Source organism: Rhinatrema bivittatum, chromosome 6 (assembly GCF_901001135.1).
Source record: "Rhinatrema bivittatum chromosome 6, aRhiBiv1.1, whole genome shotgun sequence".
In the NCBI taxonomy this organism is placed as follows: domain Eukaryota; kingdom Metazoa; phylum Chordata; class Amphibia; order Gymnophiona; family Rhinatrematidae; genus Rhinatrema; species Rhinatrema bivittatum.
In genome coordinates this window covers 209,796,997-209,809,811 of record NC_042620.1, presented here as the reverse complement: position 1 = coordinate 209,809,811, position 12,815 = coordinate 209,796,997, and the positions used below count along the sequence as shown (strand labels likewise).

General features: G+C 40.7%; 1 protein-coding gene across 2 annotated transcripts in view; it reads right to left on the bottom strand.

Moving 5' to 3' along the window:
• Window positions 1–9,353: 9,353 nt before the first annotated feature.
• The window catches only part of LRCH2 (leucine rich repeats and calponin homology domain containing 2), a 395,406-nt gene continuing 391,944 nt past the window's right edge, over window positions 9,354–12,815 (bottom strand). For both annotated transcript variants that reach the window (XR_003857457.1, XR_003857458.1), the window contains one exon: window positions 9,354–12,791. The gene's annotated coding sequence lies outside the window, so the exon portion shown is untranslated. The remainder of the gene's footprint in view (window positions 12,792–12,815) is intronic.

Sequence of the window (12,815 nt, the reverse complement as noted above, 5' to 3'; positions counted from 1 at the left end):
AGCCAGTGAGATAAGGTCTGCTTAGATACTGCGACTCCCAACCTGTTTTTGTCAAAGGAGACAAAAAGGTGAGTGGACAGGCCGTGAGGTGTTGTCCATTCCAGGTAAAAGGCCAGGGCCCTTTTACAATCCAGAGTATGCAGTGCACATTCATGTTGAGGGGGATTAATGCCCTCTCAATGTCAATGCACTACCAGTAGTCAGTGCAGCTCCTGTGTCCTTCAATGTGGTTGCCTCTAATGTCGATTTGATAGGCCAGACTTGCCTCTCCTGAAGAGCTTTTCCAAGAGCTTCCACCAGGAATGACATCATCTATGGGTCAACTTCTCACACAGGGAGAAGTCTTCCGCCTGGCAAAGTACACATCTATCATGGGGTAAGTGATTAATATAACCCTTTCACTTAAAACCACTGGCTGCCTTCTCCTTTTGGGGGATCAAGTGAAAAATAAAACTAGGTGAAATCAAACAACTCAAATATGAAGGAAAAACTGTGACCCGATGCCCTGATACTGTGCTCCATGTGATCAACAAAAAAAAAACAAAACAAGAAAACTTACAAACGAGCAATATATATACCTAGGAGAAGGTGTAAAACACGATTGTGGGAACCCTAGAAAAAACTGCTCCTTTGTCTTTGTAAGAACCCTTGACAATAAAAGAGCAAGAGAAAAACAGACTTATGGGATCCATGGAAAAGATGAAATTGAAGGGGTCCTGCACATGCGCAGTGACTTGGGTTGGGCTGCACATGCTTAGTTGGGCGTGCTCGAACCTTTTAGATGTCACCCACCTGAGAGAACTTCCATCCTGCTTCTCCTCAGAGAATTCATTGGATTCCTGGGTTTGATGAACCTGAAGACAAATTCCTGCCTTCACAATTTGTCTGTAGATTTGTCACAGGCATTATACAGGACTATCTCCAGAAAGGATTTATGAGTTGTCTGAGGAGATAAGTGAGAAAGAAGAAAGGGAAAATAGCAAAATGGAGAGGGTTTTTTTTGTTTTACAGTTTGTATTATGAGTACATGTTTTTTCCTCTGTGCATATACATACATATGATGCTTGGAAAGATGTCAACAAAATGTATGTAAATACAGAATATCAATAAGATTTAGTTCCAACAATATGTCAATATTTTACTCTGTTGGATCATTATATTAAGCACTACCGGTTGACTTGATCTTCATTGTTTTACATATAACCTTCATTCCTTATGTGCCACCTTTATTTTTGTTTTTTAGCTTTAGCAAATAAAAGTTTTCAAAGCAACTTATCTTATGATAATTTCTTAATGTATTGAAATCCCAAAGTCCCTTTGTGACAACTCTGCCTATGAAAAGGCAACACTACAAATATTACACCGGGCCCTAAAACACTAATTTGGAAACCAGAACAAGCTAAGCTGCTATAAATGCCTTCACAGCTTTGTCATCCCTTTGGGATTACAAAGCATTAAGAAATTATCATAAGATAAGTTGTTTTAAAAACATTTTCTTTGCAAAACAAAAAAAAAAGTGGCACTGATGATTTTATGAAAAGCAATTAAGATCAAATCAACCGGTACGCTTAATATGATGTCCAATCATAAAAAAACTGACATTTTTGGGACTAAGTCATTGATCTTGTATATTTACATACATTTTATTGACATCTTTCCAAGCATCATTATATGTATGTGTGTGTGTGTGTGTGTATATATATATATATATATATTTTTTTTTTTTTTTTTTTTAAGAGGAATGAGGAGGGGTACAGGAGTAAAAAGCAGGAAGGATGGTGGCAATTTTCCCTTCTGAACTGTGGCATAAAGCAACTCCTCTGTTAAAAAAAACCCCCCCAACAAACAAAAACATGCCAATGGACTGCAACTCTGCCCAGAAACACTCTGAAGGCCTGGCCCCAGTCCCCCCCTCCCTTTTCTATGCCCCCTACCTCACTGTCCATAATCATTTCTTTTTGTCCCGTTCCTCAAGAATTTAAATCATTCCAAAAGGGATAAGTTGAGACTAAAACTGGTGAAATGCATAGCTCCACTTTTCTTTTTGTAAATAATTTGAATCCATCAGAGCATTCCATAAACCTGCTACAGATTAAAGTTTTATTGCTGATGCTTCCCCAAAGTGAAAGTTAGCAAGTGTTGCTTACCTGTAACAGGTGTTCTCACAGGACAGCAAGATGTTAGTCCTCACATATGGGTGACATCATCAGGATGGAGCCCAACCACGGAAAACTTGTCAAAGTTTCCAGAACTTTGACTGGCCCCTACTGGCACTAACCCTGCAGCCAGCAGGGGTCCCCCTTCAGTCTTATTTGATAGCTACAGGCAGTGCCGAAAAAATAAAACAACAAAACATTACGAACCCAACACCGCGGGGCGGCGGGCGGGTTTCGTGAGGACTAACATCCTGCTGTCCTGTGGGAACACCTGTTACAGGTAAGCAACACTTGCTTTCTCACAGGACAAGCAGGATGGTAGTCCTCACATATGGGTGAGTACCGAGCAGAGGATGTCCGAATATGCACCAAATGTACCCAACGGCGTGCAACAGGCACAACAACTGGGGTGGAATTTGGTAGAGGGCATCCTGAACCCCACCGGGCAGGCAGAATGGTGTTGGTACGTCACGTTGGAAATAGGTTATGCAGGACAGATTGTCCGAAGATGGAATCCTGTCTTCCAGCTTTGTCCAAGCAATAGTGGGCTGCGAAAGTGTGGAGAGAGCTCCAGGTGGCAGCCCTGCAAATGTCAGGAAGCGGCACCGATCGTAGGTGTGCTACTGAAGTTGCCATGGCCCTTACAGAGTGTGCTTTAACACGGTCTTGGAAAGGAATGCATGCTTGCTGATAGCAAAAAGATATGCAGTCTGCCAACCAGGAGGAGAGAGTCTGCTTACCCACAGGTTGCCCTAATTTGTTGGGATGGAAAGACTAATAACTGAGTGCTCTTCCTGTGGGCAACTGTATAGTCTAGGTAGAACGCTAGAGCCCGTTTACAGTCAAGGGTATGCAGAGCCTGTTCCCCTGGGTTGGAGTGGGGCCTGGGAAAAAAGATAGGTAGTATGATGGATTGATTAATGTGAAACTCCGAAACTACCTTAGGCAAAAACTTAGGGTGAGTGCATAGTACCGCCTGGTCCTGCAGGAGTTTAGTGTAAGGCGGATAGGTAACTAGGGCCTGTAACTCACTAACCCTGCGAGTTGAAGTGGATAGCCAAAAGGAAAATCACTTTCCATGTGAGATATTTTAGGTCACAGGAGTGAAGAGGTTCGAAGGGTGGTTCATGAGCCGCCCGAGAACCAGGTTAAGGTCCCAAGAAGGGGCCGGAGGACGTAAAGGTGGCTTGATATGGAGCAAGCCTTTAAGAAAACGTGTTACGAGGGGTTGTACCAATATAGGGACATCACCGACACCTTTATGGAAGGTCGGCTACCACACTGACATGCATTCTGATGGAAGAGGTCTTTAGACCTGATTCCGATAAATGACAGAGATAGTCCAAAAACCTTGGGATTGGACAGGAAAAGGGATTGCGAAGAACACCATGATGTATACCTTTCCATTTATAGGGAATAAGACTTTCTTGTGGAAGGCTTCCGCGAAGCAATCAGGACACGAGAAACCGAATCTGAAAGGTTAGGTGGTTGAAAGGATTAACCTTTCAACATCCATGCCGTAAGGGACAAGGCCTGAAGATTGGGATGGCGTAGACATCCGTCGTTCTGAGTGATCAGAAGCGGGTGCATTCCCAAGGGAATGTGCCTGCCGATGGAGATATCTGGAGTATGGGAAACCACACTTGGCGTGGCCAGTGAGGGTGCTATCAGGATCATGGCTCCCTTGTCCTGACGGAGCTTCACGAGAGTCCTAGAGAGAAGAGGAAGTGGAGGGAATGCATAAAGCAGACCGGCTGCCCCGAGAGGGAGAATGCATCTCTGGGCTGAGAGTGCTCGCTCCGAATGAGGGAGCAGTAAGTAATTGTCCACTTTGTGGTTCTGAGGGGGACGCAAAGAGGTCTATTTGGGGATGACCCCATTGCTGGAAGAGAGAGGTCGCTACAGAGGGATTGAGAGACCACTCGTGTGGTTGGAAGACACGACTCAGTTTGTCTGCCAAGACATTGTGCACTCCCGGCAAATAGGTGGCCCTGAGGTACATCGAGTGGGAGAGTGCTTCTGCCCAAATCTGCGCAGCTTCCTGACACAGAAGGAAGGAGCCTGTGCCTCCCTGCTTGTTGATGTACCATATGGCTACCTGGTTGTCTGTCTGAATCAGGATGATGTGATTTGATAGGCAATCCTGAAAGCTCTGAGAGCATATCGCATTGCTCGAAGCTCCAGGAAATTTATCTGGTGTTTGGCTTCCTCTGGAGACCAAGATCCTTGTGTCTGTAGATCGTTCACATGAGCTCCCCACCCGAGGTTGGAAGTGTCGGTGGTGAGAATGAGTTGAGGATTTGGTAGGTGAAAAGGCAGTCCCTGGAGGAGATTGTTCTGATATTTCCACCAGGCGAGAGACAGACGGAGTGCGTCAGTGATGTGGACAATGGTTGACAGAGGCTGAGTCGCTTGAATCCATTGTCACCTCAGAGTCCAATGCATGACTCTCATGGCCAGACGGGCCATTGGTGTGAGATGGACTGAGGACGACATGTGTCCGAGAAGGACAGGAATTGTCGAGCTATTGCTGTATACTGAGACTGCAACTGGTGAGCGAGGGACACGAGGGATTGCACTTGTTGTTGAGGTAGAAAGGCTTTTGCCTGTAAGGTGTTGAAGTCTGCCCCAATGAACGACAAGGTTTGAGATGGGATTAAATAGGATTTCTCATAATTGACAAGAAATCCTAAAGAAATTAGAGTGTGTAGGGTCATATCTAGGGACGATCGAGCAGCCTGCTGGGTTAGGGCCCTGATTAACCAGTTGTCTAGATAGGGGTAGACGTGAACACCTTCTTTCCTGAGAAAGGCTGCGACAACTACGAGACATTTGGTAAAGACTCGTGGTGCTGATGCTAAGCCGAATGGAAGCACCCGGTATTGATAGTGCCTTGGGCCTACTAAAAACCAGAGGTACTTGCGATGAGCTGGAGCTATCGCAATGTGAGTGTATGCGTCCTGGAGGTCCAGAGAGCAGAGCCAGTCTCCTTTTTGTAGAAGAGGTAGAAGCGAGCCCAAGATTACCATCTTGAACTTTTCCTGCTGGAGGTACTTGTTGAGGGCACGTAGGTCCAGAATTGGACAAAGCCCCCCGGATTTTTGGGGGATCAAAAAAGTACCGGGAATAGAACCATTAGGCCTTGTTGCGAAAAGAGGGACGGGTTCTATTGCTCTTAACTGGAGAAGAAGGGAAACCTCCTGCTCCAGAAGGACAAAGTGGTCGGTTACTCTCTACGCTTGTAGAGGTGGTGATTCCGGTGGAAGAGCAAGAAAGTTCAGGTGGTAACCATGAGCAATGATTGCTAGCACCCATTGGTCGGTTGTGATTGATTGCCACATGCCGTGAAAAGTGGCACAATCGACCTCCCACTGGTATGTCTGGCAGAGGAATCAGGCTGCTGCTCTCCAAGGGAAAGTCAAAAACCTGAAGCAGGCCCCGGCTAGGGAGCTGTTTGTGGCTTTTGCTTCCAGGGCTAGCGAGGCTGAGATTTTTGATAAGACCTCGTAACTCGGGACCTTGTTGGTGGAGGATAGTAATTCCTAGGGCCAGAGGCCTCTGACACAGCAGCCATTGCCGCTGTGTTGAAGGATTGTGTGCCAGCAGGCTGCCGGCAGGCGCAAAAGGTAAGAATTTTTTGGCGGGGGTTCGAATAGGGCTGGGAGGGAAAGGTTAGGGGGAGGGAACGAGAGAAGGCAGCATGGCTCAGCGCATGCAAAGTGCACAATTGTACACCCCCTTGCGTGCACCGACCCAATTTTATAACTTGAGCACACGTTATAAAATCAGGCATACGTGTGCGTGTCGGGTAGTGCGCGCACATGTACGTGCCATGCGCACCTTTTAAAATCTACCCCATAGATTCTACTGAGCATTTAGTCTCTTGTATGATCTTTATCCTGTTGGACTCCCTGGACATAAGTGCCACAACCCCACCATGTTGATTCTCCCTATCATTGCAATATAATTTGTACCCTGATATAGCACTGTCCCATTGGCTATCCTCCTTCCACCAGGTCTCAGAGGCTCCCGGCACAGCGGCCATTTGCCGCTGTGCCGGCTGAAGTAAGTTTTAAAAAAAAAAAAAGAAAAAGGTAGGGGAGGGGAGGGTAGGGTAGGGAAGGTGGGGTGGGGGGTAGGGAAGTCCGATTTCGGAGCAGCCTGGGAGGGAACGGAGAAAGGCAGCGCAGCTTGGTGCGCGCAAGGTGCATAATTGTGCACCCCCTTGCGTACGCCGAGCCCTGATTTTATAACATGCGCACGCCTGCTATAAAATTGCGTGTCCATGTGTGCTTGCGCACATGGACGCGCGAGTTTCTATTAAAATCTACCCCTTTGTCTCTCAGATTAGAGCTGGTTCTATGGCATTTGCCAACAGAGAAGTTAGTTCTGGTTTCAGTACAGGTAACTTTTACTAACAAATTGGTATGGAGAGTGGGGAAATGTTGGTGGAAGGGTCTGAAAGTTGAAAAAGAATGATGTTGAGAACCCTGTAGTGATGAAGGCCCACTGGTGATAGAAAAAAATGTAGTTTTCCCACCACTGGAAGGCATTTTCTTTATGGTGTTTTGTTTTTTTTAGTGAAGGTAACCCAGGAGAGCTTATGTCTTCCACTGCTTTGTGAGAAGCCAAATCAATGACACTATTGTGGAAGAGGTCTGAACTCTTTTTTTCAATCTAACATTCTGAAAAACACCTTTATTCAATAAACCTGTGAATACTTGCAGCTATCTAAAATAAAAAAATAAGACTGCAAAGTATAAAGGAATAATATGACCACATAAGAATTTTATGAAACAGTCTGTATTTATACACGGAATATGTACAGAATCTTCTGGTTTCAGACATGTGAGTTTTATCCATGCAAATTTAGTACAAAACTATTTACACAAACAGCAGAATTGTTTTTGAAGAAACATATACAAGTTGGAAGCGCCAGCAATAATGGAAGTCCAGAAAAATAACTTGAGAATACAGTACAAGGTGCTGGGTTTAAAAAATTAAGTAAACAGTTAACAGGATGCAATATGTAAAATGATTTAAAATGCAATATTGAATACATTATCAGATTTACAAATATTTACAGTTTAAGATTCTTTAATTTTTATATGTACTGTAAGTTTCCCTGGTCTCTTTCTCAAGCCTTTTCATACAAGTCCCTATGTAAAAATAAGATCTTCAGTTTTCTATGTATGGTTGTTTAATGAATTTCAGGTCATATCTGCTCAATTTGCTATTTAAAAACAACAACTTTGCATACTTAGTTATTGTATAGTTACAATGGATGAGAAAATTTAGGCTTACTTCCAGAATGGACACAATTAAACTCTGATTTTTGCATTCTACTGCAGTGACTTTCACTGTTGGTCCCAACTGTTATCTAGTTACAATTCCCAACAGCATAACATGGTTTTAAATTTTTTTTTTTAATTTTGACTCATCTCATATTAACATGAAAACAACACAGGAAAATTAACTCTTGAGGCATCAGCAAACTTTGAAGATTAATATATATTAAGAAGCAGCTTGATGCTGCAGAACATTAAAATTCAGACAAAGCTGATATATAAAATTTAAGGGGTCAATTTTCAAAAAATGTCTACTTGGACATGTAAATTTAGGCCTGCAAATCATGCGCTATATTTAGGTGCCTAGTTAGCTACCCAGTGCTGAAAATCAATGCTAAATTCCCAACTTTTTTCCCTACCCTAATTTCACCATGAAAGTCACTCATTTTCACATACCTAAATTTAGTTACCTAGTGAAAATAAGCTCTTAAATTTAGACACTCAGCCCTAGTCAGTTTTCAAGGAGGCAACTTTAGATGCCTGACTCTCAACCCTGACTCAAACCCTTTGAAAATTTACTTGACTTGCAGGGCTTGGTCAACTGTTAATTCTTTCGTCCATTTTCTTTCTGGCACCGATAGGACAGCTGTGACCAACAGATAGCAGAACACTGCTGAGCTTGTTGCTGCAATGTCTATTTAAAAATAATATTTATAGCAAAGTTATTGTTGTAACATATCTGGTATCAACCTTCAAAACAGTACATTTTTATCAAAAAGCACGTCAACATGAAGTGCTCCCTTAATATCATGTTGAAACTGATAGAAAAAAATAGCTTCCAAGGCCCATTAAAGAGTTAATGCATTAATTTTGCCTATATATGAATAAAGTAAGAGAGACATGCTTAATCTACATATATGATTAGAGGCTTACAAATGGCTTAATGAAAATTTACAATAGGGAAGTAATGACAAACATTTGATCATGAATTTATCAATCACATTTCTTAAATTAATTTAGATAAAAATAAACAAGAGGGTACAAAGTAAAAATGGCTTTATGAATTGATATTTCAATGCACTGCTTTGATCATTACATTAAAAAGTATCATAGATGTTACATTATTTGAATTTTTAAAGTTGCAGTAGCAAAACAAGTAGTTCAAATCAGCTACCAGTCAGACCCTTAACAAGATAGCAAAATAATATTACTGTAATTTTTTCATTGCTTCACACCAGGTTATGTTTTCCTCAGGTCCCATTGCTTTTCCAATGAAGTAAAAGGAAGTGGCCAGTCCAGAATTGAGGTTTACAAACAATTCATTTCAGTCATGGTAACAAAAATAAATACAATAAAACTTTAAAAGTTAATGGTTATTTAAAAAGAACATTTAAACAATATACCTTTGTTTGTGATTACTAATGTCTTGCAACTAGTCTGATGACTGAAAGATTGCGCATTACTGTGTGTTTGCTGCTACATGCTTTCTCAATATATACTGTATCATACAGTTCTACTTAATATATTCCATCAGTCTGCATATCAGAGTATTACTATACATTACTTCAGAGCTTAAGAATGTTTCAGCAATGCTAAAAAGCTCTGCATGCACCAAAACTGAGAGGCACGCAATTATGTCTGGTCGGTGCACGCCATGTAGATTTTAAAAGGCTCCCAGTGTGCGCACAAATATGTTGCAAAAAAAGGGGCGGGGTGTGGGCTAGGCGAGGCATGGGCATTTCTGCATGAAATGTGCTAGGGTCCCCTGCTGCGTAACTTTACTACTGCTATGGATGGTGTGTAATAAAATATCAAATTCTAGGCTAGTCAGCAGGGTTTTAAGGGTTGGTGCTAACAGGGTAAAAGGGAGGCTATTTAACTAGGGTGTTAGGAAGTCCTATCCCTTACCTGAACTAGGGAAATTGGTAATTGCATCGGCACACATCTACTAAAACCCCCAGCATTTGTGCACATGTATGCATATACAGTCTATTTTATACCAAGTATGCATATACGTGCGTATGTTATAACATGATCTGCCCTTTAGTATGAGCCAGATACGCACATACATGTACATCTGCGCGCTGGTATCAAAGTTACCGTCCCTGTCTTTTCACACAAAATCACTACACTTTCAAGGGACAAAGTACCATAATTACAAATAAAAAATAGTTTCTGAAGTCACTTAGAAGGAACATCAAAATATTACTTTTGAATTTACTAATGGGGCTGATGGAGCCAGGGCTCTGACTGCCCATGATAATATGCAGGGTTTACTAGGATAGGAGTTTGGGTTCACTGGGGAGGATCCCCTTGCTCCTCTGGGGCATTCAAAACAAGCAGGAGCTGCTTTGGCTTTGTGATTAATGGTGTCCCAGGGGAGCTAGGAAAAGGTAGTCATTCCTTGGGATGGGTATAAAGGGAGGGAGGCCTCTGGTATTTAATCTTTGCATTGTTCCTGGGCTTGGGTTGTTGCAGCTGGAAGGGTAATGCAGATGGATCGTCAAAGCAGGCTGAATAGTGAACTCTGGAGAAATCTGTTTGTATTTGGTGTGATTGGGAGCAGTCACATTACTTTGGGGCTCCTTGCTGGGAGATGATGGGGGCCTCATAGAGAGACAGCTGGCACTGCTGGGTGACTACAGGCTGAGTGGTACATCTTGCTGGGATGTAGTGGATGCCCACCATGGAAAGTCTGGAGGATGTTTGCAATCTGTCATGCTTGGGTATCTTGGGTGTTGTGTTACTAATATAGTTGTGGTCTTCTTGATTCCAAGAATGTTGTGTGGTTGTTCTTTGTTGTGAGTGTAAATACATTTGTTGTAGGAGACTGGGTGCAGGGAGAGGCCTAAAGGCATATTCTCTATTTTAAACTTAAAAAATGAAAGGCAAAATGCCATATTTCTGCTCAATGGGAAGCATTTTTGAGAAAAAGGTTTGGGATATTCCTGAAAACCAAATATGATCACCTACAGAGTTATATATCTCAACAGCATTTTGGTAAATATATTTCATAAAAATGACAACACATTAGTCAAAAGTACTAAATTGCAGCATATACAGATGAGAGATGAATTAGATCATTATATTTCAATAAAATTAATTTTCAATAAAATTTCCAGCTCCACAGTTTTTCCAAAGGTGCTGAAGGTAGATCATGTAAGGCTCTCCCTCTTGCTGCAAAACCTAATAGCATTAGAAAAACTCCATAAGTAGCTAACTTTGGTATGTCTGCCATGTTGTACAGATCTAAAACAATCAAAACCATTGGAACATTTGACACAAACTAAAGCGTAGGAATTGTGTGTTTACTACTGAAGAGTATCATTCCTGAGTGTTCAAAATTACAGTAAATTAGAACACTCTGAAAATTGAAAGAGGACCCTCTTCAAAAAGATTTTCTCTCATGTTTGTTTTTCACAAGACTCATCGGCAAAAAAAAAAATTTGTTCCTAGATAATTCCTAAATTTAAGCAAATTATTTAAGATAGGGCATCTAAGAGAATGCATAATGGTTTCAAATGACATTTTTCTTTCAAGAGCACAGTTAACATAATGCAGCTAAACATCAGAAAAAAGTGTAGACAGCTTCCTCACCTATCTTTTTCTTTCATGAAATCACTGAATAAAATATAGTTTTAACAGTCACCCAAAAAGTTACATTTTTTTGGTTATTTGAAGGATCAAAATGTTTTGAGAACTTATTATACTGTATATAAAATATGGTTTACTTCTTACAGTTGGGAACAATACTTTGTACAATTTGTTAATTGCAATGTTACAAAATTGAACTTTTCCTATAGGAAAATTTCAAGATATTTTTACCGCTCTATAAATGTTCATGTGACATTGTAATATATATACAGTGCAGATAAGAAAACAGAATACAGCTCTGAAACTTTTAACCCAGCTTTTGATCAAGATTTTTTGTCTTAAAAGATTAAAATAAAGGTTTTACAATATTTTTGGAGTCCAGATTAATGGCAGCTAACTTATGTTATTTAATAGAAGCATATCCTGACAGAACATTTTTAATTCTTCAGTTTTTCAATTACACCACATCATCCTACAAAATTCTTCTCTGGACTTGCCATTAAATGGATGGCTTTAAAAACTTATCTTCAGCAGTCCATGATATGCACAAGATAAACATCTGCAGTAACGTCTTCAGCTTAAAATGTGTTATGTAAAATAACAGATAAACATACTACTAGTAATATATAATGCTAAATCATTTTGGATACTTTTCAGCTGCTGACAAGAGAAAACAGTACCTTCTATGTATTGTGCAATATTTGAAGAGTGCATACAGCAAGAACTAAAAATTTGTCCTTTGTCATTAATTTAGAAGAGTTTAGCTCCTCTCCTGCAATTCCTCCAAGCTCCTGAAAGCAGGTAAATGAACTGAGTTGGAATAGGGTCTAACTGGCTCAAGCTGTATGTGTGATGCCATTTGTTACATTGGCGTTACCAATCAATTGCAATGTATGAGTTTGAGACCCTCTTGCTAACATGGCTGCTCCAAGAGCTTTTGAAAATTTACAGGGGGAACTACTTTAAAAGTCAGTAAAATTTCTAATGTAGAAGGCTAATGCTACTTTCATGTATGCTAATGAAACACTGGACATCCTGCATATATAGAATGCAAAGATGACTTAAAGTTGAGCAAACAAACCATATACTGTATACATACCACACATTGAAAATAACAGGACTTGTGTACTTTGTACAAAATGCAAATGTATTTGTTTTAATGAATAACGTTCTGGGACGACCCATGAGTCAAGTTGTACAGTAGAAATGCAATACTGTAAGCCCTATGGTCAGCAAAATTGAATACTTTGAACTAGTTATTATGGTTTCCTCATTAATGTAAAAGAAGATGCCATATACTATCACCAGTGCCTTGATTAAAGAAAAACTATTTGCTTCAGATCAATTGGTTATAAAAGTAAGCAGCTACTGAATCAAATACCTGTTCTCTGTTTGGCACAAAAAGATTTACTTAATTGTGCAACATAACATAAGGTATATAACCAGAGAAAAAACTATAATTTTTGTGTTAGGAAAAACATCCATTTGACTAATTTGTAAGAAACTAATCAGTTCATTCAGAAGAAAAATTAAATTAACATCTTTTTACTTATTAGGTTCAGCATTTAAGGAAACAGAAAACTGCTAAGAAAATATTACTTGGAGGGTTATCATTTTTTAGTTATGTTTAAATATATTCAGATGACAGATAGAGGCTGGCCAATTTGCTCACCAATCCCATAATGTCAAGTTTTTCCAGCAGTAGTTTCAGGCGACATGGTGATCCCTGAATGTAATTAAAAGCTTGCCATCCCTGCTGGTACAAAAACAATGTGCT